This window comes from Ambystoma mexicanum, chromosome 4p, assembly GCF_040938575.1.
Source record: "Ambystoma mexicanum isolate Mex_15411 chromosome 4p, UKY_AmexF1_1, whole genome shotgun sequence".
NCBI lineage: Eukaryota > Metazoa > Chordata > Amphibia > Caudata > Ambystomatidae > Ambystoma > Ambystoma mexicanum.
Window position 1 is genome coordinate 241,118,553 of NC_090927.1, and position 26,418 is coordinate 241,144,970.

Genomic DNA, 26,418 nt, shown 5'->3' on the forward strand with positions numbered 1-26,418 from the left:
GAACCATCAGGCACTCTACATCCTCCATTGCCCCTAACTACGCTCTGGCAACTCAACAGTGGGACCCTCTAGCAGCCTGATATCCCTTATGATGGAGGACTGCATGTATACCTGACCCCATTGACCCAATACTGCAGCCGTACTACTCCTTCAACTCAGCGGCCTGTGACTGCTGGACAGTAAAACTTGGTGCTTCGCCCCTCACTTTGGCTTGGGCTTGACCTGCTGGGTCACCCTTCAGTACACTTGCAATGTCCAACAGATCTAGAGGGACCAACAAGATGGGCGCCATGGACAAGTTTGCGAAGGCTACCTCACGTGTAGACCAGGGAGCTGCGACTTCTGCCCAGGAAGACCCTGAGCCTGAGTCCTCCTCTGGGGCAGTGGCCCCGACCTCACTGATATGATGGAGACAATGGCCAAAAATGTTGCCTCGTTCCATGAAAAACTGGACGATATTAATGCCAATGTCGCTTCCCTTAAATCTCGAGTTGATCAGGCGGGAGCCAAGATTACTGAGGCAGAAAACAGAATCGGGACGAATGAAGATCAACTGCACACTTTGCAGGATACGGTGGCCACCCTGACTCGCAACATAAAATGGTGAAGGCGAAGTGTGATGACATTGAGTCCCGCTCGCGCAGAAACAACCTACGCATTGTAGGGGTCCCTGAAAATGCCCTGAAATGGCGCATGGAGTTGGCAGTCGAGAATCTACTTAAAGACTTGCTGGGGGACCCCACACTATCCCCTTACTTCACGGTGGAGCAAGCTCATCGGGTCTTATCTCCGCGCCCCAAACCAGGAGATTTCCCCAGGACCATCATCGCCAGGATTCTCAACTACAGAGGCCGGGACCTCATTCTTCGCTTGTCACGTTAGAAGGGCGACTTGCGCCTTGACTCAAATACCATCCGGATATTCTCTGACTTCTCCATCGGGGTGCAACAGGAGAGACGTCAATTCCTGGGAGTCAAGAAACTGCTACGTGAGCGCAATATCTCCAATGCAATTCTTTTCCCGGCCCGGCTCAAGATTACCTTTAGAGAAAAATTGTAGTTTTTTACTGTTCCGGAGGAAGCTGTCAAATTTATAGAGGCCCAGATACCACTGGAAATCCTATGGTTGATGACTAGGCCCTAACCACCTCGTGCCTCAGTACTCTGCTCACTATTGTTTGGTCTTTAATGTGCTGATAGCAATCTAACCTTATTGGCTCACCTATAGTGCTGAGCTGAGAAAGCTTGCAAGCCTTCCTCCTCCCCTCAGAGCGATTCTCTCTCGAAAAATGTGCACAACACACAAGAACTGGATGCATGGGCACAGGGCCTTGTTATATCAGAATGATGGTGCTAATATGTTGAAGACACTAGCAGAAAAAAATACTGCTAAAATGTGGACCGTATTGAATCAAGCCCTTGGTGTGCATCAATTAAATTTGCAAATCACTCAAGTTGAAACCCACCAGTGGGTTTCTTACTTTGAGTGTTTATATTCACCCCCACTTGGGCTTATGGTCCTCGAGTCAGTAACAAATGCGATGAAGTTTCATTTTGAGATTGACAAAAGTGCTATCCTAGGGTTGATAAAAACAGCCAGTAGTTTGCGGGCTGTAGGCCCTGATGGCATTTCAAATTATGTCATGAAGTTACATCCAGAGATTTGGGCATCTATACTTGTTAACATCTTTTCGGCTATTAATCAAACACAAAAACTGCCGAAAACATGTTTATAATTTATAAGAAAGGTGACCTTGCACTGCCTCTAAGCTATCGACCTATTTCGTTGTTAGATGCCCCTGGAAAAATCTTCTCAAGGTTAATTTTGAGTGAACTCAATATATCGGCTAATATAAACCACCTATTGGCTCACCTATATGTACGCATTTAACACCTGAGATGATCACATTTGACAAGCTCACCGCCGGTAATCAAAGGCGGTCCTCCACCATGCTTTACCTACTTGCCATTACTGACTAATTCTTCCGCTGGTGGCTGAATCACTTGTAGCCACAGGCATGAATATTGTCTGCCAGCGTGCGGGGGTGTTACGCCTTTTTGATCACCCCCCATTTTCTCTCTAACTCGAGTCATGTGGGTCGAGTGTGATCACTCTGTGTATGACTGTTTAATGTACCACATGTAACTTCATGCCATTTATATTTGTCTAAGTGTCCACCACACAGCAACGGCGCACCCCATTGCAATTGCAATGTTCAGTCTTGTTAATTTGATGTTGGGTATTGGCCCCGGTTCGGCCATCAGAAAAGCGGACCCATGTTGGGACCTGCCTGTTGTCCCATGTTCCATGGGATGTTTTGGTTTTGACAGGAGGGGGCAGCGGGGTTACACTGCCCACCAGGATGGGGTGGTGCGGAAAGGGGGTGGGGTTGGTATGGGTTACGGTATTAAAAAAGGCAGATTGGCAGATCACAGAACATCGGGGGGCCCCAGTAGGGGCGGTTCCTGCCTTGAATGTACTCTACGACAACAGTGGTGGGATGTTACCTAGATTATTAGAATGCCTGCAACAGTGATGTCTTGGAACATACGGGGCTTGAGCAACTATACCAAGGCTCGTAAAATCATGACCTCATGACCTATGCTAATAGATACGGTTGCAAAATATTGCTCCTGCAGGAGACCCACTCCATGGGCCCTCTGACCAAATGTATGGCACCATCATGGGGACCCCCCAGATATTCCACCTCATGTTCCACACGTGCCAAAGGGGTGTTGACAATGATCCATAAATCACTTAAGTTTGTTCTCCACAAGAGCTATATAGACCCGGAGGGGAGATACATTGTATTACACTGCGCAATTGCTAACAGAGATTATCTGTTGGTGAATACCTATGGCCCTAATGTTGACTCCCCCAACATTGTCGACCAGGTGGTCTCTATATTGCTGGGCTATGGGGGGTGCAGATTATTTGGGGGGATATGAACTTCGTATTGGACTCTATACTGGACAGGACTGGCACAGCCCCCGGACCCTTGTCTGGTGTGGCTCGCAGACTCCTGGCACACAGCACAACACTCAATATATGCGATGCATGGCGGGCGCTACATCCACAATCACATGAGTACACTCACTACTCTTCAGTACACGATAGCTCCTCGAGGATTGACGTGTTTCTACTATCTAGTGCTATGCTGGGCAGAGTGGTGAAAACACAAATACTTGCGCGCACCTTGTCGTGTCATTCACCGATCTTGATATCCCTGGAATTGGGAATACCTGTCCCTACCATCAACACTTGGCGATTCAAGTCTTCTGCTCTGCAGGACATTGTATTCAAGGCAGACATCCTTGCTGATATCCAGTCCTATTTTGAGCACAATACAACCCAGTCCACCTCCCTGGGAGTCCGTTTGTGAAAACAAAGAAATTGATATGAGGCCGGGAAGCCCAAAGGAAACACACCAACACAGGTTACAAAGAACATACAAAGGGCTTTATTCAAAAGCTACAACAGTTACCAAAAAGTCAATTGACAAACGGATAGCTATTCGGCTCTCAGAGTAACAGAACGAACTTCAACGAGAGTTCACTGCGTTAGTGTGAGAGACCGTACATTGGGATACTTGTGTTTTTATACTCTTTATCCTGCTCTGGCCAACCCCCTCGTGGGTTAACCATTCTTAGGACCAGGCCTAGTGTTCCTTGCCAGGTCAATAACATAATGTATGCATTTTGATCAGTTCCGCTGATATAGTTGTTCATTTACACATAGGTCAGGGATAGGACAAGGTCTCAGTCGCGACCCCAACAAGTGGCCTGCAGGCATATTACTTATTCATGTGTGCGGAGGTCACAACGGCCAGAATCTCACTCGAAATGTCATTCGGCCTCCATGTTGGTGTTCAGGGTGACTTCCACATTACAAGAGAACCTAAAATGGCGGCTAAATCCAAGATGGCGACTTACACAGTTTTTGTTAAGGTCAAGACCTTGCCGCGGAATCTATTTACACGATATGTTAGACAACTTGGCGTAGGCCAACACACATTCAAACAATGCAATAGGAGGTATAATATTATTTCAATTCCAACAGACCCTCCTTTTGGCCTATGCCAAGTGCTAACATCATTCCTAGTACTTTTGGAAATAACTCCATGTGTTATCATCCATAGATTCCGAATCAGTGTCTGTAATATCTTTAGCCATTAGGTCGTTCATCAAAACCTCTTGTAGCATGAATTCTTTAGATGCTGTATCTGGGGCATATATTTTATGCCCTATTGCGCTCACTGCTTGGGCACAACATCCCCGTAGCATTCCACATATACTCGGGAGTCATTGAAAACAGCAACAAAGGAATAGCAGGATCCCTAAAATAACCAGAATAACGGAAAGCACCTTCCAACCCCAAGATCGTAAAGAATCCCAGAACCAAGTGCTAAGATTCCAGTCTCCTACAGGGATATGTACTTCAGAACTAAGAGTATGCAAGTTCTGTATTGCTTTAAAAATTGTTGGCGAGGAGTCTGGTACGAAATCACAGCAAACGGACCCCACTAATTTGCATACTCCACCTCGTTCTGCCAAAATGACATCTAATGCCATCCGATTTTGGAGTGCTACCAATCTTATTGCTTTTTGCTCTAAGGTCATATTGTAGAGTATGTCCGTGGTCCGGTTGATCGTTCTCTCCAGTACCCTTGCTAATCCCCTAATGTTCTCTGAGTTTGTTATTTGTCCCCAAAAGGGCACAACTGATTTTGCTATGTCTCCCAATACTTGCCCAGGGGTATCTCCGTTTTCGTCTCGCCATGGGCGAGCCTTAGAAACCTCTAATGTACTTGCTACAAATACCCCGGGTAACAATATTCCTAAATAACAGGTTCCCTGCCAATCCTTGGGCAACCAGGGAAATGCTAAACTACCACAAACAAAATAAACAGGCCCCCCTACATACAGAGGCCTGTTTTCCCCAGTCAAATTTACAATGTTTTTACAACCTTCAAAATCTCCCATTGGCCTAGTGCCATTTCGTTGTACACAGAAGGGAACCGAGTCAGGACTATGATTTATAGAATAAGAAGGAGGTACAGCGTCCTTATTGCCTATCGGAGCCATTTTAAAGGAAATTAGAGTTTGAAAAGGAAGAGATAGTTTATCAGACGGCCTAATAGAAGCGACGTTAGGTTTACTTCTATTTGCGAAAAGCGAGCATCCCAGGGGAGTCAATTCACGTTTCGCGAAATCATTCAGATTACTTCCATCAAAGTTCCCTGAGATGCTATCATTCCATCGGCCAAAGAATAGTGCTCTAAGAGAGGCATAGCAAGCAGTCGTTAAAGGTAGAAGATGTATATACCATCCCAGTCCCTTGTTCCCATGTTGCAGTAAATGAGTACAAATCCAACAATTACTCTTATTAAAAATGGCATGAGTAGCATTCATTACTATCATCAGAGTATTATTATGATACTTTTGTCTATGTTGGGAGTCTCTAGGGGACAGAGTGTGAAGGTGTACAGAGGGAGTCAAAACAGTTGGTACAATCTCGGTCAGTAGTAAAGGTTTCAGAGGATAGATTTCTTCAAAATACCAAAGTCCTACAGCAGCAGTTGCAAAAATAACAATTATCACTATCAACACACAGCAGTACGTTTTCGGGGCCCAGGCACATTGTTCATTGTCCAATTTGGTCACCCCCTTATTTACAAGTCCAGTGCGGGGAGCAGCGGTGGAGGTGGCAGGCATCATAGTTTCTCAATCGACGGCCCCAATGTTCGTTGCTGGCGACACTACTGTTGCGCGATTTCTTAGTCCTTCCCAACCCTAGCCAGCAGAATCCCTTTTGTTCAACAGAACTTTCTCATAAACAGAGAATTTCCAATCACTTCCTTTTTCCAGATGCACGAAAAACTCGTGCCGTAGTTCTATTTCCTTCATCGAAGGTTGTACCTGGTGGTACCCAAAATTGTCTGGTCCGGAAGTAAAGTGTCGTCACTTCCTGAGGGAAGCAACGTGTCGGAGGCGACGGAAGTCGCAGAGCTTGAAACAGTATTTCCCGGAAGTGATTTTTTAAGAGAGTGCAGAGATGAAATGGACTGTTTCCCGAGCTCCACGGGCTCAGAGAAATTCTCCGACGCACTCACAGCGCTGTTTGCTACTCCAAGATCAGAGACTGTAGCATCAGCGAGGGGTTCTGCTTCTTCTGTAACGTGTGGCGTCGGGTGAGGAAGTTTCTTGACGTGCGTCGCGTGAATCCAGTTCTTCTTTCCAGCCACCCACACTGCTGTCGTGGTGACCAATAACACCTGGTGGGGTCCCCGCCAGCGAGGCGCGAGACAGGAAGACCTCTCGTAGGCCTTCACTAGGACCCAACTTCCAGGCTGTATATCGTGTCCTGGGCCCGTGAACCGTACAGGTAAAGCCGAGTGTACCTGGTGATAAATGAAATACAGGTTTTTAGTTAACTGGTTACAGTAGTCTACAAGCAATACATTTTCCACCTCTCTCAGGGCTTTAGGTTTTGGGAGACCCCAAATGTTAGCATGTCTCCCCATCACTACCTCAAATGGAGAAAGCCCAGTCTTAGTCTGAGGTGTGGTACGCATAGCTAATAACATGATAGGTAAGGCATCTGGCCATTTTAGTTTGGTATCAGCACATGTTTTTGCAAGCTTATTCTTTAAAATACCGTTGTGTCTTTCCACCAACCCAGCGCTTTGAGGATGTCTAGCTGTGTGAAATCGTTTCTCAATACATAGGGCTGTGCATATCTGCAAAATTACTGCTGCAATAAAGTGGGGACCATTATCCGACCAAATTATCCTCGGGAGTCCAAATCTAGGAAAGAATTCTTTTACCATAATCTTTGCAGTGGTCATGGCGGTAGCATCTTTAACGGGGAAAGCCTCGACCCATTTACTGAAGGCACAAATAATGACAAGAACATATTTTAGATTATTACATCGTTCCATCTCAATAAAATCAAAGGGAATGACCTTGAAGGGAACAGAAGGGGGCCCAAAGCTTCCCCTTGGAGTCACTGTCCCCTTACCCACATTGTGCTGTAACCAGATCATACAGTTCTGGACGTGCCTCTTCGCAGTCTCCAGAATCTTGTCATTTACCCAAACTTGTTCTAACATTTTTGTGATCTGCTGGGCACACACATGCGTAGGACCGTGTGCCATCGTAACCATTGCCAATACATATGAATCAGGGAGCAACCATTTCCCTTCGGATGTATCCACCCAACACCCTTCATCATCCAGTTTCCCCATTCCTTCAGCCCACCTTTTAGATTCTTCTATTGTGGCATCAGTTTGAATATCTTGCACAGACCCAATACCTTCATCCATTATATAAGCATCTCTCATTTCCCTCGAGGCATACATGTCCGTGCTAAGGTTTGTGGCCGTTTGTCTGGCTATCAAGTCCGCAAAAGCGTTCCCTTTGCCCACATCATCTATGACCTTGCGATGTGCTGCACATTTCATGATCGCTAACTGTTTAGGGAGTGAGAGTGCCGAGAGTAATTGCACTATCAAGGGGCCATGCTGGATCTTGGTCCCATGTGAGGTCAGGAACCCTCTTTCCGACCAGAGCCTTCCAAAGTTGTGAGCCACCCCAAATGCGTACTGACTATCAGTATATATATTTACTCTACGCCCTTGGGAAAGTTCACAAGCTCGGGTCAACGCTATAATCTCTGCGGCCTGCGCGGAGTTATGCGAAATTCTCTTAGTTTCGACAACTTTGCTCAATGTAGCCCTTTGTTTCTTGTTCAGTGGTATACAGGCAGTCATGTAATTCTTCGTCACCGCAAACAGTGTTTTACGGGAAAGGTAAGAGTTCAGCCGGATTAAGAACACAACACCTCTTAATTTGGATGTGAGGGGCAAACAGAATTAGTTCATACCTTGTTAACCGCGCAGAGGTGAGGTGTTGCGTTTGGGTTTTGTTCAATAGAATATCAACAGCGTGAGGTACCATCAAAATCAAATTATGGCCTAGGACCATCCCCTCACTCTGTTTTACAGACGCGGCAGCAGCAGCGACAGCGCGCAGACATCTTGGCAAAGCGCATGCGACAGGATCAAGGGCGGAGGAGTAGTAGCCGCACGGCCTATTCTTCCCTCCGTGTTCCTGTGTTAACACAGCCAAAGCACATCCATCACATTCATGCACAAACAACACAAAGGCCTTGTCATAATTTGGAGTACCCAGAACCGGTCCAGAACATAGCGCGGTTTTGAGAAGCTCAAATGATAGTTGATGTTCCGATTCCCATGGCAGTGGCAGAGAAATGCCCTTCTTCGTCAGAGCCAACATCTGTTTTATCACTAGTGAGAAGATTGGGATCCACAACCTACAGTAAGAAGCCATACCTATTAGGGCTCTGACTTCCTTCTGTGTATTTGGAACAGACATGCCAGAAATGTGTTTTATTCTTTCAGGTGTCAATCTTCTCCCCTCCTTTGACAGGAGGTAGCCTAAATAGGCGACCTCCTGACAACAATATTGAGATTTTTTAAGCGAAGCTTTGTGACCATTTTTAGCTAGATGAACAAGCAACAATACAGTGCCTTCTTTACAAGCACTCTCAGAGTCTGCAGCCAAAAGCAAATTATCAACATATTGGAGCAGCGTACAAGTAGGCGGCAATTCAAGGGTGTCGAGCTGCTCTTTCAAAGCTCTACTATAAATGCTGGGACTTTCAGTATACCCTTGAGGTGCCCTTGTAAATGTAAATGAGCGTCCCCCCAAGGTGAACGCAAACAAATATCTACTTTCTTTATGTATAGGAATGCTAAAGAAAGCGTTTTTTAAATCCACAACGCTAAAGTACGTAGCCGTAGCAGGGATCATTGTTAATATTGTCGTCACATCGGGCACAATTGGAAATTGTGGGGCGACCACTATGTTAATAGCACGAAGATCAATTATGAACCGGCATGGAATTGCATTGTCACCTTTCTTATATACAGGCAAGATCGGACTGTTACACAAACTACCTGTAATCTCCTCGATCACCCCACGATGCACAAAATCGGAGACAATGCATTTCAAAGCACGTTCGCCCTCTGCTGATATTTTATACTGCGGAATGCGTGGCAGTTTCACTCCATGTTTCAGGACTATTTTAACGGGCTCAATCTGTAACACCCCGACATCATTGTCATCCACCGCCCACAAACATTCCGGGACAGTGCTAAACTCAGGAGGTAAAGGTCGAATCAAAAACTGACAATTAAGAAGTTGCTGTGGTGAAACCGTCAGCCGTACTCCATCAGAAGAACAATGAATTACTGCGTTCAATTTCATTAACAAATTCAACCCCAGCAAATTCGCTCCACAGTTTGAAATGAGAAGAAAAGGGCAATGGTCTGTAAAGGGACCCAAAGAAACAGATACTGGTGCAGAAACCGGACAGACAGTTGGTATACCAGAAAACCCTACGGAAACATTTGTTTGCCCTGACAGTGGGATGATTGGAACCCGAGAATGATCAATGGAGCACTTCTGCGCTCCAGTGTCAATCAAAAACTGGTGTTTCCTATTCCCTACTAATAGTTCAACGTAGGGGCCTTTCTGATTAACGGGAATAGGTGAAGGTTCCAAACCCTGCTTCGGGCAATCCTAATGAAATAGAGTATTGTCGAAAGGAAGCTCTTCAGAAAGGTAGACAGCAGAAGGGTGATCAAATATGTTCCTCGAGTCCACACTCGAAGTCTGATTTTCCTGTGAAAAAGGTTGCTGAGGATCTTGTAAAAGCTGACCTCTATCAGGGCCCCCTGCTCCAGGGCGGCCCCTAGGTCGTCTACCCATACCCCCAAACGCACTTTTTGACCTCTGGTGAAGGACAGGGCACTGTGCTCGCCAATGACCTTCCTGGCGGCAATAAGCACATTGATTAATATTCACAGGACCCAAAGGAGCATTTCCTTTTTGGGACATACTGACCTCTAGTCTGCGTCGTGCCTCCTCTGGGGTTTCTAACAATTTGCTGTAATAATACTTTGGTTTTCAAATCTCCTTTCCTCTTTTCAATTTTTTCCTTCTCATTATTAACACGGTTCTCATAATACTGAGCCATGTGCAAAACCTCAGATTGAGATTTTGCCTGCCAAGCGCTCTCAGAGGACATAATCTGTGACTGGATGTCAGGTAACAATCCACGTACAAATTTGTCCACGAACAACCTTTTCCCCGACTCTGTCCCTAAATCCTGTCCACTGAAGTCAGAAAATACCTGCTCGAATCTATTAAAAAATTTGGTGGCGCCTTCAGTTTTTTCTTGGACACAGGCCGTAAGCTGGTCCCAAATAATTCTTTTCTCTGGAATTATAGTTTTCAGTTTTGTGACAATTCTATCAGGCAAAGTAAGTATTACCTGTGGTGGTTTCTCACCAGCTGGTATTTCCCCATCAATTCTAATCATATTAGCCCACGTATCTCCCAACCCCGGCACATCGTCTATTGTCCGAACCTGTTTCCATACATCTACGGGTAGGAGTACAGGGAATAACAAGTCAATATCACTCAAGGTGAACACAGAGGACTGCAAGACGGACTCTATTTCTTTGTAAAACCCCGTCGGGTTTTTCCTGATATCGGGAACTGATTGTCTAATTGTGTTCACTTCCTGTCGTGAAAACGGGACGTGAACAAATTGCGATACATAATGTGCAGGGATATCCACAGCGGGGGCACCAGTCCCAGCGTTGGCGGGGATCTCAACTTTTGGGACAAAGGTCGGAGGAACCTCTCTCATAGGCAACTGAGATATAGGTACCTCCGGCCGCTTACTAAGCAACAGGGCCAGGTCGAGCGCTAAGGCAGCTGTAGAAGTATCGGGCGAAAAAGCCCTTTTACAAATCCCCAATAATTCTATTGGGCAACTAACCCTCTTTCTTACACATTCTTCTTGCAGGTGCTGTACCATCACCTGAATTACCTTTCTTTGCATTTCTACTGTATACTGACTATACGTGTCATATACTTCATCTGGCAGAATCGATGAATCCGAGATCCATCGAACCGCATCTTTAGTACAAATTCGTACTTCCTCAGGTGCCGATCTACGGAAGGAAGGAACCGTTTCTGTACATATATTCCATCGTCTTCGTCGTCCTCATCTCGTGACTTTTCAAAGTCTTTCCTAAACTCAAACAATTTTTCAACATGCCCATATACTTTCAGCTCTGTGTCCCTCGAAAGTGCCAAAGCATTCAGATCTCTCACTCCTTGTGGAAGATCTGAATTTTGTAATCTACCCCACATCACACACAAATGAGTCCCCAAACCTTCGATAAAAACATTTTTCTCGGGAAAACTATTCAAATTAGATAATGTGGAAAAAACATCAACTTGATCACCTTTCTCCATGCAATGCTTAGCCCATGCAAACAATTCCTGTTTCTTATCTTCAGAAACAGTACTACGAGTGACAATCTTTGATCCTGCACCTGGATCGACTTCAGTCAATACGTGGCCACTCGGGAGCGGAGGTGTAGGTAAATTTAATAAAGGTGCAACTATCGGTGTAGAAGGAAGGGGCGGTGCGATAGGTGGAGGAACAACAACCAGAGGACTAGGAACAATAGGTTGAACAGGGGGAACAGGAATAACAACAGGAGCGACAGCAGGAATGGGCAGAGCGCCCAAAATAGGAGCATACGGAGGTGGCGCTGAGGCATCAGGGCTGCGTTCATTTAATAACTTCTCGATAACTTCCTCAGAAACATGGAAATCTTTAGAGGGGTAAATGTTCTGGATCCCGAGTGAAAAAGCTCTATCCATATTTTTAACTGATTCTGAACGCTTTTCTTTATCATATAATAATGCTTTTTCAGCGTTTGTTTTATGATGACGTGCATGTTTATCCCTACTTTTAAGCTGCTGTAATGCTTCTTTTTTCCAATTCTGTAAAACATCAAAGGCTGCTGGTCTAGCCTTCTTCTTTAACAAGATCGATTCTAAGTATTCAATACGGGGGATCTCAAAACTACCGTTGATTGGCCACTGCAATTCGGAGGCATGTCTGGTCTGTCTGTGCCAAATATCATTAAATACTATACTTCCAATGCCATACTTACAGTACATAGTACATGCCGGCGACCCCTCCTGTGGTGCCGGGCGGCTAAATTCCAAGGATTGTCGATCGCTACGGAACAGAGCCCTAAAGCAGCTAGACAATTTCCCAGGCATTTCACAAAAAATTGGTGTTACCTGGTCAATAATTGTGTCTGCAGATACAATACGCCAAATTCAAATTGTCAGGGTTAAATTAAGAGCCGGGTCACGACTGCACCTGACCAAACCTAAGGAGGACCGTACGGTTTATCAAAGAACTTACCTAACGAATTTTACTTGTGTTTGGTTGTTTCGGCAAATCTGCCCGCCTCAAAAATTTGACCCTCGTCAAGATGCCGTGTCAGACCACACGACTATCGTCCAAGGATCGGATCGGGCAGCCTTGCCGAGGTATTGTGTCTCGATCGGTCGGGCCCGCAGAATCACACCGTCCGATCCCGGTTCGATAGTCTGCGTCAACCTTCAATGATCCGGCATCAATCTTGAGGGTCCCTATTCGGGCACCAACTGGAAAACAAAGAAATTGATATGAGGCCGGGAAGCCCAAAGGAAACACACCAACACAGGTTACAAAGAACATACAAAGTGCTTTATTCAAAAGCTACAACAGTTACCAAAAAGTCAATTGACAAACGGATAGCTATTCGGCTCTCAGAGTAACAGAATAAACTTCAACAAGAGTTCACTGCGTTAGTGTGAGAGACCGTACATTGGGATACTCGTGTTTTTATACTCTTTATCCTGCTCTGGCCAACCCCCTCGCGGGTTAACCATTCTTAGGACCAGGCCTAGGGTTCCTTGCCAGGTCAATCCCATAATGTATGCATTTTGATCAGTTCCGCTGATACAGTTGTTCATTTACACATAGGTCAGGGATAGGACAAGGTCTCAGTTCGCGACCCCAACAAGTGGCCTGCAGGCCTATTACTTATTCATGTGTGCGGAGGTCACAACGGCCAGAATCTCACTTGAAATGTCATTCGGCCTCCATTTTGGTGTTCAGGGTGACTTCCACATTCCAAGAGAACCTAAAATGGCGGCTAAATCCAAGATGGCGACTTACACAGTTTTTGTTAAGGTCAAGACCTTGCCGCGGAATCTATTTACACGATATGTTAGACAACTTGGCGTAGGCCAACACACATTCAAACAATGCAATAGGAGGTATAATATTATTTCGATTCCAACATGTTGGGATGATTTCAAAGCCTTTGTCAGGGGAATGTCCATTTCTAGGGAGGCGGGAGTCCTCAAAACTATAAGAGCAGCCCTTACCCGCTCCGAAACCAAACTACGTGAACTGGAGCGAGCTCACCCGGCATCAGTTGACCCTGTTACTCTCTCCCAAATTAGCAAAGAGCTCCAATTTATCAATGAACAAGCTCCTAGGGAAGTCCAATACCTCAGCCGTCCACAAGTTGTGGAAAAGTACAGCGCGAGGGGTAAGTGGGGCCAAACCCAGATTACTTGTGTCAAGGATAGCCAGGGGGCAGTACAGTGGTCCGACCAGCAGATCCTGGAGGTCTTCACAGGCTTCTACTCAGAACTATATTCTCAACCGCCGGAGCACAGCGATTCCCATATGTGGGACCTCCTCGAGCAGATACCTACTACCTGTGTCTCCCCCGGAACAAGAGACCAACTAGACTCCCCCATCATACTAGATGAAATAGTTGAGGCCATATCCAGTTTCCCTAAAGGAAAGGCGCCGGCCCCGATGGGCTAACGGCAGAATTTTACCAGGAGCATGTAGCTATATTGGCCCCCAAATTGCTTGAAGTATGGAACGAGTCACTCCGGCTAGGATCCCTTCCCCCAACACTACGTGAGGCCATCATTACGGTCCTACTCAAGCCCGTTAAGCCTAGCGATGAGTGCGGATCATACCGGCCCCTCTCGCTAATGAATTTGGACACTAAAATCTTTGGCAAGGTAATCGCCAATCGCTTCCTCCCGGTCATGTCATATATGGTTCATGATGACCAGTCAGGTTTCGTGCCCGGGAGATCCACTTCCCATAACATTAGAAGGCTGCTTAATGTCATGTCGCGAATTGACCAGTGTGCGAGTGCAGTTGCGGTCGCACTGGATGCCCAGAAGGCATTCGACATGGTGTCCTGGAAGTCTATGTGGCTAGTACTGGAAACTATGGGCATAGGGCCCAACATGATTGCATATATCAAGTTATTATACACCTCCCCGGTAGCCAGGGTCCGTGTCAACTCCCAAACGTCCGGTCTGTTCCCTCACTTTAGAGGCACCCGACAGGGTTGCCCTTTCTCCCCAATCCTATTTGCCCTGGCAATTGAGCCAATGGCGGACTATGTCAGAGAGCGCCACTCACGTAATGGATACGGCTGCAGGATACTCCTGAAATGATCTCACTCTATGCGGATGATGTGTTATTGTTTATTAGAGACCACGCTGTTCACCTTGACCCAATCCTATGTGCATAGTCACATACTCTGGTTTCACTATAAATTGCACCAAATCCGATCTCTTCCCTCTCACTAGCTCCACAGTACGACTTGCCACTGAGTACCCGCTCCGCTGGTCCCCTAACGGGATTAAATACCTAGGAATCCAGGTGTCCCTGACAAAAGACACATTACTAACAGACACCTACCTGGCCACGGCAGAGCAAGCCGAAGCCAAAATGGTGTGCTGGCGCTCCCTTCCACTATCACTAGCTGGGAGACTCTCACTTGTAAAGATGACATTGCTCCCCAAGCTGCTGTACATATTCACTAACGTACCTATCTGTCCCGGAAAGAAATACTTCACAAATGTACACAAGCTGTGCGCTCAGTTCCTATGGCATTTTGGCGCTGTGCGTAAAAAATGGTCTGATATGACACTCCCCTATGATAGAGGTTGGTTCACCGCCCCTGATATGCTGTGGTACTGGATCACAGCACAGGCAGAGTTTGCTTCTTACTGGTACCCTGGGCCCCCCTTCACCCCCATGTCAAGCTGGAAACCCTGGTGGCAGCCGGCACCAACATAATGTCATTAATATTACAACGGCAATATGAGCCGGACTCGACCATCGACCCGGTCCAAACCACTGTGCAAGCTTGGGGCCGGATATTCACGACATGTGCTGAACAACACCCATACTACAAGTGGCTCCCCGCCTGGCGACTTCCCGGGCTGGTACCCACACATGACATAGCCCTGGCATGACACTGGGAGACCTTGGGGTACCTTGCCCTAACCGATTTCTACCCAGACGGGCAGTTCATAACACTGCAGACATGGAGGCCGGGTCATTCGAGTTCACCACTGGAACTCCTTCAATTTTATAGACTCCGGGCCGCCTTCCGAAGTGCTTGGCCTGATTTCCCCAATGAACCCGTGGACTCCCCAGGGATTGCCTACATCGCCAATACGGGTGGCGCCCGTGGGGTGGTCTCTTCACTGTACAAACGTCTCCTAATTGCTGCCCCACCACAGCCCTCCAAGGCCCGGGGCGACTAGTTGTCAGAGCTGGAGTTGGAGCTCCCTGACCAACTGTAGGAAAATATGTGCTCACACCCTAATAGAGTCTCCCTAAACTTCCACTATCGCACCGTTCAGTACAAATTGTTGAAGAGGCTGTATTACACCCTGCGCAGGATTTCTGGGTTTGTGCATTCCAACCCACGGTTCTGTCCTCGCTGTGGCACGGAAAGTGCAGGCCATTTGCACATGTTCTGGGACAGTGACGCTGTTTTCGACCCCGACCCGATGGGGGTTCTGTTTGGGGTGTGGCAGTCTGAGCGGGCTAAAAGTGTGGCTAAATTCTTGAATGTGAGCTGCATAGTTGCTAAGAAAGGTGTTTTACAGAATTGGAATTGCCCCTCCCCCCCTACATTCCAGAAATGGTTAAACTTACTAACATGGTAATGTAACTGTGAAGAAGAGTTCCTCAGTATGATCCCAGCTCGCTCCCGCCCCAAAAATATATGGTCTGCCTTTAACAGCTACCTTAACAGCTTAGACGCACCCTCTTCTGTGGACAATTCCTCCCAGTCGTCTCCGTTAAGTGCTGCAACATTTGATGCTCCGTGATGCCACATTCCTCACCTGCTGTTGTGTCACTGCTTCTGTATACCACTGTATTCATTTATATATGTATCACATTTTCTGGCTGCTCTGATGTATGTGTATGTTATATGCCTCTGCCAACAAAAATAAAAGTTAAAAAAAAGAAAAAATAGTCCCAAATCTCCCTCCATACTGCTTCCCCCTCAGACATTCTATTCTTCAAACCCATAGGTTTTTTGTCAGGACCAGGGCGGTAGAATGTAAGCACATCGCCAAGTGGCTAATTCTCTCTGCCTAGATAAAGGGGAATTATATTATCAATTGTGCCAATGATTAATTTTGGTGAGAGCCACACATCTGGCACTCATGCTCTGGCTATACCTGATTTGGGCCCCAGCGCTTCCAAAGTAGGAAGAGCATTTAATCGCAATTTAAGATAAAGATCCCTGTGTTTTTTGGTTGGGCTTCTTCAAGTAGGATCTCAACTTGCGTGATGGTGAAAATAAATGGCGGTTATCCCTGAAAAATAGCAATTTGTTCAGGTCATCGTAATCGGAAATTCTATCAAAGACAATGGGCCTCATTACGTGGTTGGAGGTGGCTTCCCCCAAACTGGGGTCCGGCACCGGATCCCGCGAAAGGGGAATAACTGGGCTATTCTGACCTTTGCGAGCCCGGTAATTCCCCTTGCAAGGGACCCGGAGCTGGTACGTCCACATTCCCATTTAAGCCCCCATAGGGTTCAATGGGAATGGGGAGGATGGTAGCAGCGGTACGGTTGATAACGGTACAGCTGCTACCATCCTGTACTGCTCGCGGTTGCCGCTCTGCACGTCTGACCAGGCGTGCAGAGCGGCACCCACGAGCAGAGCTCGTAATGTGGCGGCATGGTAACAACGGCGCCGGTAGCACTACTGATGCTGTTGTTGCCTTATCGCCACAGATGTAATGAGGCCCAATGACTTTCCTTTTTTTCACAAAGTCGCAGTTTGAGGAATCAATGGAGATCATACTAGCGAAGTTCTCACATCTCTTATGAAACCCAGCAAGAACGAGAAAGAAACCAAGGCACCCCTTAGACGATCTTTCATATATGAACAAAGAGAATTTCCGTTGGCCTTCAAAATGTTCACATGCAGAGATAGATAGATAGGCATCTTTTTTTATATTGGGCCCAACAAGATGTGAGGCCCAAATCCAGTCTGATAGCACTTATCAGCGTATACTTTGGGAGATCTAGGATGGTTTTCCAAGCTTTCCCCTCTAGTCCATCAATAAAGGTTCTGTCAATGAAAGGCATCCATTCACAACCATACAATGTGGCTGCAGTGAATTTTAATATATACAGCTCAATTAGAGGCCACAAAGAGAAAGCACAAAGTTTCCTCTGAAGATCCTTCATCAGAGTAATGCCAGGCTTAGGCTTTGCTGCATGCTATCTTTTTGCAGTTGGAATTGTTTTCTTGTAGAAACTAGGACCCAAGATAAATTATAGTGGGATCCTGTTAAATTTTGGTCTAAATTAGATTGCAGGAGAAGGATTCAGGCTTTCGCTTTGTAGAATCGGGCAATACAAATTACTTCCGGGGGTTAATTTTAAGATGGTTCCTCTCCATCTAACCATATACCCCATCCAGAAGTCTTTGAAGGCCAGCAGGAGTATAATTCATTAACAAGAGCATATCCGCATAGGCAATGATGTTGACTCTTAGATCACCCCATTCGGGCACATATCCAGTACATAGTAAGGACTCCTTCCACAAGTATGTTAGAAAGAGGTTAAAAAGAATTGGACCTAGGACACAGTCCTGGAGGACCCCTATTGTGACAGCAATGGGGCTGGACAAGTCATAACTGTGTGTTCAATCTAACACTTATGGAGTTGTTGCTATATAGCAACTGGATCATTCTCAAGAGTCCCCAGCAGATGCCACAATTCTCCAACTTTGTCCAAAGAATAGCTATATTGATGTTATCAAAAGCAGCCATTAAGTCTAACACTGCCACATATAATGATTTACCAAAGGCACCGCCAATATCCGAAGTGCAGGTGGACAGAGCCAGGGTACTTATAGATGTCACAACCCCTATCCGAAATACTGTTTGTAGGGGGCTTAACAGTATCACAACCTCCACCCACTTTGTAAGATCCGCAAATACTTTTGCAGAGGAATCAATTAAAGCTAAGGACAGTAATTATCAAGGTCACCTCTAGACCCCGATTTAAAAATGAGAACTATAGGGCGGCGCTGTTGCGCACAATGAACATGGCTGCCTGAAGGGAGAGCTCCGGCTCTAACATAAATCCTTTCTTTCATTAATCCTTTCAGCGCCGCTCCAAACGCTTGAGAAAGGAAGATATCTGTGGTGGAAGACCTCCGGAACAAGCATCCGAAAAGCTGGGTGGCTACGTTTGGGAAAACCCACAATATCTGGCCGGGAGAGTTTTGGCGCAGACACCCGCCGTCTCCACAGAACAGCTACTGTGTGCCAGATCCGCGCCGAGAAGAGCGGGCCGCAGTGGGGGAGGGGGCGCTGCAGTAACTTCATACCGTGTCGCCCGTGAGGCTGAGGACTGTGCTGCCGTCCCCGGCTCGGAACATGGAGGAGCTACCGGCGAGGGCATCACCACCCGCAGCTGATTGAAGCAGGAGAGGGGAGCGGAAGGCCAGCTCTCGCGGCCACTGACGATGTGCCAGCCCATTCTTCCCCTGCGAGGAGAACACGGAGGAGAAACGCGAAGACACGAGGGGGGGTTGTGTCGCACCCCCAACTACAAGTAAGTGAAGCGGGACAGGGTGCCCCCCCTCATGACAACAAGCATCAGTGTCACGCTAGCCCTCGGGGTGAGAACACGGGGAGGCTCAGGAATAAATCCCAGGAACTGTTGCCGGCAAAATCAAATGAGCATAGCACCCTGATGAAAACAACGCAGGCAACACGGCGGAGACCGCTGAGGGGGCATAGGAGGCGGCATCCCCCCTCACCCCCCTGACTCTTGGTGGGGCACGCCGAGCAAGACTTCATTGCCGGATTACCGCTAACATCCCGGTGCATATAAGGGCAGACCTGGGCAGCCCCGCCGAGTAAATACCCCATCAAGCCTAGAGTGGTGCAGGGGGACACCCCGCTGAGAGCCGTGTAGGGGACAGTCTCTGCAAACAAACTTTTGGGACCTGCCCAGCTAAGATCCTGGCCCCGCAGGAGGCACAAATAAATACCAAAAGACCCTAAAGAAAGTAGGGGTGCAGACGGCCGAAGGCTCCCACACTACCTGCCTGTTTTGCTCTCATCTGAACATTTATACACCAGTACATAATACGTGGGAGGACACAGTACACTCAAAGGCTGCACACCACATCACATGGGACGCACCAAAAGGAAAGGCACAGGAGGGAAAAAGACCGGCCCGATGGACTCCTTCGCCAGCTCCGAGCCACACAGGGTGCCCAATGGGACGCCACAGAAACACGACAAGCAGGGGAAGACCCCCTGGACCGCCTGGCGACACTGGTTCAAAATGGATTAATGGCAGTAAATGTAAAACTCAATGACATAGTCACAACGATTGGGTTCCTGAAGGCTCGAGTGGAAAAGGGGAGCACGCGAATTACAGAAGTGGAAAACAGGATAAGCACGAACGAGGACACAATTTTACAGCATGACCGCGACATAGCCCACCTCCAGACAGAGCTACGCAAAACTCAACATAAGTGCGAAGATTTAGAATAAAGATCTCGAAGAAATAATATCCGGATTGTTGGAATTGCGGAAACTTTTGGCAAAGGTGACATGGAGAGACAAGTGCAAAACCTGCCGAGAAATATCCTGGGAGTATTCTCTTTCTCCGAACATTTTCTTGTGGAGAGGGCCCACCGCACGCTGGCACCATTACCGAAACCTGGGGTGCCTCCTCGCACCATAATAGCTCGCCTCCTCAATTACAGAGACAGGGACTCGATACGCAGACTGTCCAGAGAAAAAGGCACTCTACATTTTGAACATAACAGGATTCATATATATCCGGACTTCTCTGCTGGTATACAGGCACAGAGGCGTTCCTACGAACCGGTTAAAAAACAGCTGCGGATACGCAATATACCATATGCCCTCATCTTCCCAGCAAAAATGAGAATCCAACATGGCGGGAGAGCCCACTTCTTCAAAAGCCCAACGGAAGCCATGACATATATAGAGGCCTCCATTCCGCTACCTCCCAGAGACCAAATAATCGACCAGAACGCCAGACCATGACCCGGAGATGAGATACCAGACGCAGCTGACAGACCAGAGTAAACCTTCAGGAGGGGGGAAAAAATTGTTTTTTTTTTCCTTCTTAAAGGGGAAGCCAGCTCCTCACCGCCCAGAGAAATGAAAACTCTGTACTATGGACGGACTGAATGAAGACCCGTGATTAACTGAGCCGAGAGCCTCCGTTGGGGCAAGCCATGTGTAAGCAATGGGCGACCCTCAGGAAGGCTCCATCAGTTTAAGGGAATGAACGTCACAGGGCAGCATCGTCAAGTTGGGGGAGATGATGTGGGTGAGGGACCAAAGTATCACAGGATGTTTAGCTCCGTTGAGCAACAATACGGGAAGGGACGGGGGGGGGGTTGAGGGTTTGGGACTCAGTTGGAAGAGCCCCACAAGTTAAAAATTGTGGTTACATTGCAGCGCATGGTACTCTCCTAAGCATCAGCAAGTCTAGAGGCACAACAAGGGTATACAGATATGGCTAATCCTGGAATGACAGCCGGAGGGCTTAAACTAAAACTTCTTACATGGAACGTCCGGGGTCTGAACAATCGAGCCAAATTGCACAAGGTGGGAGCCTATGTCACTCTGCACCATCCCCAGATAATCATGTTACAAGAATCTCATGCGCTCCAGAAGGTCAACACCAAGCTTTTGAAAGGGTGGGGTAAGCATAGATATCATACTGAATACTCTTCAAAGGTGAGAGGAGTACTTATACTGATCCACCCCTCCTTTGGGTTCCAATTGGAAAAAAGTAAAATAGACCCTCTGGGTCGATACGTGATAGTGTGGGGCAACATCGCTGGGGAAGAACTGATATTAATAAACACGTATGGTCCGAACGTGGACGAACCTGACTTCTACATAAATGTAATGCTGGAGGTTGGCTTCTCTGGAAGCTAGTAAATATTTTGGGGGGGGAGACTTCAATACCATATTAGATACCACCCTAGACCGTTCCACCTCCACACACAGGAATCCCACAAAAACAGCTGTTATTTTACAACAAATCATAGCGCAACTAACACTGGTAGATGCCTGGAGATGCCTGGAGAACACTACACCCCCATTTCTTTTACTCCTCGGTGCATGACACCGAATCTTGTATAGATCACTGGTTGGTTTCCGCATCCCTTATGAACCAATTCGACAATAGCGAAATACTTCCCCGCACCCTGTCGGATCACTCCCCTATCCTGTTAGATATGGTACTAGGAAACCTGAAACCACAGGTCAGGAGATGGAGAATGCCTCCCGGCATCCTTAAGGCAGAGGAACAACATACAGAGGTAGAATTCTTCATTGAAACCAATAGAGACTCAGTCAACAGTGCTGCGACTTTATGGGAGGCATTTAAGGCATGGGTGAGGGGGATCCTGATTTCCAAATCCACGGGGTTGTTAAAAGCGGTCAGGGGGGAACTGGCAGATGTAGAGAAACGGTTCGGCGAGTTAGAGCAGCGATATACAGCCATACATGACAGCACCCTTGCGGACATCAATAGTAACATACAAGAATTCAATAAACTGGCCACCAGGGAACTACTGTACATGGCTACCCCAGTCAGAGCACGCCAGTATGGCAAGGGAAACAGGGCGGGTCACACCCTAGCCAACCTACTAAAGGCCGAAAGACACCATACCACGATTTCCAGCATAATAGCAGGGGATGGCACGATAACCACAAGTGAGGAGGGCATAAATAGAGAATTTTCCCAATTTTACACAGAACTATACGCCAATCATGACCTGAAAACCCCCAATGACATTAGGGAATACTTAGACAACAGCACCCTCCCGACGCTGTCAATAGAAAATAGACTGCTGCTGGACCAGCCCCTAACGGTCGATGAGATAAAAGAAGTGATTAAATCACTAGCCAATGGGAAGGCAGTATCAGACGGACTGGGAGCCGAGTTGTATAAGGAGCTCCGTGAGGAGCTGGCCCCGATGCTACTGTCCATGTGGGAGGAGGCCATAGAAGTAGGGACACTTCCAACGTCCATGAGAGAGGCCATAATAACTGTACTCCTCAAGCCCAGGCACCCGCCAAGCGAAATGTCCTTGTACCGACCCCTATCCCTTATAAACTGTGACGCCAAGGTATTTGCAAAGATTCTGGCCACTAGACTCCTGCCTAACATGCCCATGTTGGTACACCCGGACCAATGCGGATTTATCCCCACCAGATCGACGGCACTGAATCTGCGTAGGCAGTTTGGTGTTATGGCCCAGAGTAAGCCAGAAGCCCAGGTGGTGGTGGTGTCTCTAGATGCCGAAAAGGCGTTTGATTCAGTGTCATGGACATACCTGTTCATGGTGCTTGAGAAATTTGGACTAGGCCCATACTTCCTAAAATGCGTCATGGTACTATACGCTAACCCGGGAGCCAGAGTATTGACCAATCGCATCATGTCAAAATGGTTTGAGCTGGGCAGGGGTACGAGACAGGGTTGCCCGTTCTCCCCCATACTGTTTGCTCTTACTATGGAACCGGTTGCAGCAGCAATTAGGGAACACCAGGGACAGAGGGGTATATGGATGTCGGGCCAAACCCAATCCATTTCACTATATGCAGATGACACCCTGTTGTACATTCGGGAGCCAGACACACACCTGGGGCCAGCAATGGAAACTGTGCACAAATTCGCAGAATACTCAGGTTACAAAACTAATCACTCCAAATCCGAAATCTTTCCTCTGACCCCTGCCACTAGATGCCCAAACAACACGCATGGTCTGCAGTTGTCCCCTGACAAGATAAGATATCTGGGTGTAATTGTGTCAGGTGATAGAGCATCCCTATTCTCGAACAACCACGATTCCCTGTTGACTACGATTTCATCCAAACTCCGCTTCTAGGCTAAACTTTCCATCTCACTTATCGTCCGGGTCGCTATATTGAAAATGGTAATTCTCCCCAAACTACTGTATATATTTACTAATATCCTGATATGGCCTGGTAGGAAATTCTTTGATACTCTCAGATCCATCGCAGTGGAGTTTGTCTGGTGCGGGGGGGCGGCCAGAATGAAGTGGGAGAAAATGGTGGAACCCTACAACAAAGGGGGTATAGCAGCCCCAGACTTTGAATTGTATTATCTGGTGGCACAGGCCCAGTTTGTTAAACACTGGTATGATGAGCAGGACACCTCACCCCACATTTGTTTAGAAAAACATGCTGCATGCCCAACCGACTTAAGGTCAGTCATCTTTAAAGGAAAGCAAAGGGATGAGTGTCCATTCGACCCAGTCAGTACAACTGTGTATGCATGGTCCAAAATTTACCGTAGGCTCGGGTTGGAAACACCTTACTACGCTGAGGCCCCGTTCTGGAACTTCCCCGGTATAACACCCACATATGACCCAGATGTGCAGAAGACATGGGACACAGAGAGAGAATTTAAAATTAAAGACATATTTCCAATGGCAGATTTATAACGCTGGAGGATTTCAAAACAGGGATGGGAGGGATCAATTGAAGATATTACAATACCATAGAATGAGAATGGCTTTTAAGGCTAGGTGGCTAATGTTCCCTGATGAACCCCTGCCACACCCGTGCCTGGTGGCCCTGTCAACCCGGTCGGGAACCAGTGTCTCGGGGATATACATGGCTGTACAGGCCAACACTCCATCGGCAAACAATATAAAGATCTCCTAGGAGGCAGACCTGGGTGCTGCATAACTGAAAGGTCCTGGGAGAGGTACTGTGAACTGACCAAGAGGGTATCCATGAATGCAGGCATCCGGCTCATCCAATTTAAGGTGGTGAATAAGTTGCACTACACCCCCCAAAAGATTGCGAAATTCACAAATAACAGTCCCGGCAGGTGTCAGAAGTGTGGGGCGGATCAGGCAGATTCAATACACATGTACTGGAGCTGCCCACACATATGTGTATTCTGGGGGGAGGTGGCGAAAATCCTAGAGGAAGTGATTCAGATACCAGTGGACCTCACACCGCAAAAGTACCTATTCGGGGATATAGGAAACAGTCAGAGGTAACTAAAAGACTCTTTAATATTACGTGCGTGGTGGCAAAAAAGTGCATTCTACAAAAATGGAAGAGTGCACAGGCACCACAAGTGAGCCACTTTCTTAAGGAACTGATGTACGTTAATGAATGTGAGGAACACTACGTAATGTCACTCCCAAATACATGTAAACCAAAGGACATTTGGGCCCCGTTCAGAGTATATCTATGCGAAGTGGACTCGACCAGTAGCAGCCCGGCAGGGCCCAGTAATACGCCTACTCTGTAATACCACACTTTGTGTTATATAACTACATTGAATGTCTCTTATATGGATATATATGAAATTTCATGTTGTTGCAATGTTGTGTACCACAATCATTAAATAAAGTTTTTTTTAAAAAAGAGAACTATGATAGCTTTACTCCAAGAGCTAGGACAACCTGCACCAACCGAAATGTTGTAAAATAATCCAAACAGGATGTCAGCCAACAAAGGGGCATTGGGGGTCATTACGACCCTGGCGGATGTGGTATGAACAGTGCCGGTAAGAGACCGGCACCGTTCATACCGGGCCGCCACATTCTGAGTCCTGCAGCAGGTCCATCTTTGGACGCCTGGTCTGACCAGACGTCCTTAGTGGGACCGGCTGGCAGTACAGGATGCTAACAATGGGCCCGTCATCAACGGGTCCATTGTTAGCATCCTCCCCATTCCCACTGCGCCCTATGGTGGCTGAAATGGGGATAGGGAAGTACCGGGTCCGGGTCCCGCAAAAGGAAATTACTGTGCCCTTCAAGGTCGGAATGGCCCGGTAAGTCCCCTTTTGTGGGACCCAGACTCAGACCCAAGTTTGGAGGTAGCCATGCCACTAAAAACAGCATGGCTACCTCCAAACTCGTAATGACCCCCATTGTCTTTAAAGAACTGGCTCGAGACCCAATCTGGTAAGGAGGCCCTTGAGTTATGTAACTTCTCGATCACCATGATTAAATCATCTCTATGAAATATAAACTCCTAGGAAACAGGGTCCATGGGATTCACCCCCACTCTTCGCCCCAGGTGCTGTAGCCCCTATCCCTGGGTTGAATTCTTTGAAGAGGTAATCTGACCAGGATTGTTCCGCACACAACATACCTGGAGATTTGATTGCTTAGAGGCAGTGCCATTGTGTATTCTCCATATTGCACTAACATCTTTAACAATATGTCTCTTAAACAATATTTGGTTTTCATCTATATAAAACTGGATCCTATGTTACCTCAACCATATGTAGTAAGCTAATATAAAAAATGTTTTGCCCCTGGCAAGACCATCTAACGAGGTTTCAGAGCAGGATAACAGTTTGAGTTCCCTACTTTTTCCCCTTTTCTTCTCATTGACAGCTACATCAAAAGGTTGTTTATGTATAGGTACAAAAGAATGGGGCTGAGTGTTAGAATCCTGACTTAATGTGCCCAAGATATTAATTAAACGACTAAAGACAATAGGGCAGGTACTGGCGTTTGTCTCCGCTTCAGGGAGTCCAGCCCACCAAACATTCAATCTGCTGTTAGCGTTAGCTCCAATTACAGACAGGTTTACAGGCCCTGTCCCATTCACTGTTGGAAAGATGCCCAGTGATAGTGTCAGTGACAGCATTGAATGCTCGCTGCAAGATGTTCTGATTCTCTCAAAAGAACAAATACTGTTCTGGTCCATGTTAGACATGAATAAATAATCGATAATTGAGTCAGCACCCATATTGTGCCACTTAGATGTTTTAGCCCAACGACCACCCAAAAGTAGATTCATTTGGTTGAAACCCCATCTAGAGAACAGAGATGACCAGGCCCTACCATGTGTGTCCCTGGATCCTGTTCCACTAAGGTGGGGAACTGGTATCATTTTTTAATTCAAGTCTGCCCCAAAATCAACGTCTTCCATGTTGATGGCGTAGTAGCAGTTGAAGTCATCCACTACCAGAACTTGTGCAAGCGGGTGAATTTTACCCCACTTAATAAGTAGGTTATCTAATTCTTCTAGTGTTTCTTCAATTGGGGAGCAGATGGAATTGAAGTGTACATTAACGATCAGCAAATGTATTTTTGTAGGA